A 4,515-nucleotide genomic window follows, 5' to 3' on the forward strand; every position below is an offset into this window, starting at 1 on the left:
AAGATTTTGCTGATATTCTTTAATTCTTATAAAATTGTGAGGTTGTTCTCTTTTTTTTAATTTAGAATTTTAAACATGAATTTATTTTTGTATACATTGTGAGGAAGGGATCGATTTTTTTTCCTTAAGTCAATTGTCCTGACACCTCTCATGAAGAGTTGTCCTTACCCTACTGGTTCAAAATGCCTTCTTTATCCTAAGTCAAATTCCCCTCAGATGCATGAAGTGCTTTTATCAATTTTTTTTTTCTGGACTCTAGTCTTTTCTTACAGAATTGGTTGACCAAAAACATTTTTTTCCATAAGCAGCCTCTTGTAGTACATACTTGTCTTTAATTTCATTCAAAACAATTTTGTTGGATTGTATTGTGACAGCTGTTATATGAGCATGTGTTTTTAAAAAAAAACTTATCAAAATTGGTGAATTTTTGTGTAGCCATTTTAATAGTGAAGATGGAAAAAGAAGGAACATTTCAGCATATGCTTTATTATCACAAGAAAGGTAAAAATGCAATTAAAATGCAAAGGAAAAAAAGAAAAGTTTGTGCAGCATATGAAGAAGCTACTGTGACTGATCAGAGTCAAAAATGGTTTGCAAAGTTTTGTGCTGATTATGTCTCACTGAATGATGCTCAGCTGTCAGGTAGACCAGTTGAAGTTGATAGCAATCAAACCTAGACATTCATTGAGAATGATCAATGTTATACCATGCAAGCTAACTAACACACTCAAAATATCCAAATCAAGCCTTGTAAACCATCTGCACCAGCTTGGTTTGTTAATTGCATGGAAGTTTGGGTTCCACACAAGTTAAGCGGAAAAAACCTTCTTGACCATATTTCCACAAGCAATTCTCCACTTAAACGTAACAAAAACTTCCATTTTTAAAACAACTGTGACTGGAGATGAAAAGTGGATACTGTAAAATAATTTAGAATAGAAGAGTCAAGTGAAATGAACCACCACCAACCACATCAAAGGCTGGTCTTCATCCAAAGGTGATGTTATGTTTATGGTGGAATTGGAAGGGAGTCCTCTATTATGAGTTCCTTCCGGAAAACCAAATAATTCATTCCAACAAGTATTTCTCCCAATTAGACCAACTGAAAGCAGCACTTGAACAAAAAGCATCCAGAATTAGTTAACAGAAAACACGTAATCTTCCATCAGGGGAACACAGGACCCTGTTTCTTTGATGACCAGGCAAAAACTGTCACAGCTTGTCTGGGGAGTTCTGATTCATCGACCGTATTCACCAGACATTGCACCTTCAGATTTCCATTATTTTTCAGTCTTTACAAAATTCTCTTAAGTGGAAAAAATTTCAATTCTCTGGAAAACTAAAAGTCACCTGGAATAGTTCTTTGCTCAAAAAGAATCGGTTTTGAGAAGATGAAATTGTGACATTGCCTGGAAAATGGCAGGAAGTAGTGGAACAAAACGGTGAATATATTGTTCAATAACATTCTCGGTGGAAAATGTGTCTTTTTGCTTTTAAGCTTAAAAACCAAAGGAACTTTTTAGCCAACACAGTTTTTATGTGCACTGATGCCAACTGCTTTTTTCAAATTTATTTATTTGTTTTTGGCCACACGGGTCTTTGTTGCTGAACCCTTCCTCTATTTGCAATGAGCAGGGGTGGAGGGCTACTCTTTGTTGCAGCACAGGCTTTTCACTGCGGTAGCTTCTCTTGTGGAGCACAGGCTCCGTCTAGGACTTGGGGTCTTCAGTGGTTGTGGCACACGGTCTCAGTAGCCACCTGTTTTTAAAACTGCAGCTTTATAGTAAGTCTTTAGATCTGGTAAAGTGGATCCAAACTCCCATCATTTGTCTTTTTTTTTTTTAGGGGGCTAATGTAACATTTATATCTACTGCATAAAATCATCATGAGATATTAGGTATCTATGTCTGTGTGTTTACTACTGTTTTTTCTGCATTAGAATAAGAGCTCCAGGAAGCCTTTTTTTGTTTTGTTTTGTTTTATTTACCACTGTATCCTCAGTACTTAGAACAAGGTTAGGCCCGAAGTAGGCCCTCCCTAAGTTTTTGTTAAGGAAATGAAGAAACATATGGATTTTAGAAGCATCCTATCAAGTTCTACAGGGAGTCTTTTTAGTATCTTGTTTGAGATTGCATTGAAGTTTTCAATTACTTTGAGGAGAATTGACATTTTAATGATGATAGTTATCCCATTATTGAACACAACAGCTGTCCAGCATTAGTCACTCAGTCATGTCTGATTTTTTGCGACCCCATGGACTGTAGCCCACCAGGCTCCTCCGCCCATGGGATTTTCCAGGCAAGAATACTGGAATGGGTTTCCATTTCCTTCTTCAGGGAATCTTCCCAACACAACACATCTCTTCCCTTTTTGGTGACTTTCAATTTTATTATTTTCTCCAGGAAAGTGCAAGTGTATCCTCAAGTGTTATCATTCAGTCGACTCTGACTCTTTGCGACCTCATGGACTATAGTGGGTCAAGATGCTCTGTCTATGGGATTCTCCAGGCAAGAATAGTGGAGTGGGTTGCCATTTCCTCCTTCAGGGGAACTTCCAGACTCAGGGGTTGAACCTGGGTCTCCCGCATTGCAGAAGGTCTTATATAATTCTAATTAGCTTATTCCTAAGTATTTTCTAGTTTTTGTTACTCTGATGAATGAAATTTTAAAGTTACTATTACATTTTCAAATTACTATTTTTTAAACCTCTTTAAAATTTTTTATTTATTTCTTTCTTTATTTTTGGATGCACTGGGTCTTCATTGCTATGCATGGGCTTTCTTTAGTTGTAGCAAGAGGGGGCTACTCTTCATGGCAATGAGGGTGTTGCTCATTGCAGTGGCTTCTCTTATTGCAGAGCAGGGACTCTAGGCATGAGGGTTCAGTAGTTGTGGTGCAGGAGCTTAGTTGCTCCTTGGCATGTGGGATCTTCCCAGACCAGGGATTGAACCTGCATGCATTGGCAGTCAGATTCTTAAAACACTAGACCACCAGGGAAGTCCCATCAAATTGGTCTCTTGATTTTAAATATTGATCTGGTGAACACATCAGTTGTTGCTCTGGGTTTTCAAGGTGGGTAATCACATTATCACAAATAATGGCAGTATGGCTTCTTCCTTTCCAGTCTTAAACCTCTTCTTTGTCTTTACTTCCTTATTGTGTTGGTTGTAATTTCCAGTATACTATTGACGAGTAGAGGTATTCGTTCATTTCTGACTGCATTGGGGGTATCATTCCAAAAAGGTCAAGGTTTGCTGCAATAACAAACAGCTCCAAAATCTAGTGGCTCAACACAATCAAAATTTATTTCTCACTTGCACCTCATAGTCAACACAAGTCGTGGGTAAGGGAGGCATTCCTTACTGTTCTTTCTCAAAGCCTCAAGCTGATGGAGGCTCTTTTCCTCCATGGATGTGCGCTTCCACAGTTGCTATGACAGAAGGAATTGCACACTGGCTTTGGAAGCCTCTGCCCTGAAGTAACCCATATTCTGTCCACTAGCATTTCAAGGCAAGGCCCATGGCCAAGTCTAACTTCCAGAGAAGTAGGAAGGTGTGATCCTGCCATGTGTCAGAAAGACAGCTGAGCCACGGGAATGTGCCTCATGCTCCATCGTCATATATGGTATTTGCTCTAAGTTTCTGGTAGATAGCCTTTTATCAAGTTTAGAAGCAAGTTCATGAGTTTGTTTAGAATTTGTTAAGCAAAGAATGTATCCTTATCGTGAATGAGTGTTAAATTTTATCAACTGGTTTTATGCCATCTGTTTTATGTATAAATATTGTTTTTCTGTCTTAATTTGTTAAGGCATTTATACATGATGATTCTCTGCCTAAAACATTCTCCTGCACAGTCCTCTTCAAACACTTTCCTTGTTAATTCTTTCTCATTCTTTAGACCTCATTCATTCATCCAATCAATACTGATTGAGCAATGCTATGTGCCAGATGTTATTCTAGGCACTTAGGACAGCAGTGAACAAAGCAGATGACAGCCTTGCCCATGTGGATCTACCTTACACTGGGGGCGGAAAGAAATAAACATACGAAACAAATAAGTAAATTAGATGCATACCAATAGTCTTTTTTACTTTTACTTACTTTCACTTTTCATTTTCATGCATTGGAGAAGGAAATGGCAACCCACTCCAGTGTTCCTGCCTGGAGAATCCCAGGGATGGGGGGAGCCTGGTGGGCTGCCGTCTATGGGGTCGCACAGAGTCGGACACGACTGAAGCGACTTAGCAGCAGCAGCATTTGTTTATTTATGGTTTTAGAAAAGGCAGAGGAACCAGAGATCAAATTGCCAACATTCGCTGGATCATCAAAAAAGCAAGAGAGTTCCAGAAAAACATCTACTTCTGCTTTACTGACTATGCCAAAGCCTTTGACTGTATGGATCACAATAAACTGTGGAAAATCTTCAAGAGATGGGAATACAAGACCACCTGACCTGCCTCTTGAGAAACCTGTATGCAGGTCAGGAAACAACAGTTAGAACTGAACATGGAACAACA

Source organism: Bison bison, unplaced genomic scaffold, assembly GCF_000754665.1.
Source record: "Bison bison bison isolate TAMUID 2011002044 unplaced genomic scaffold, Bison_UMD1.0 scf7180017864368, whole genome shotgun sequence".
Lineage (NCBI taxonomy): Eukaryota > Metazoa > Chordata > Mammalia > Artiodactyla > Bovidae > Bison > Bison bison.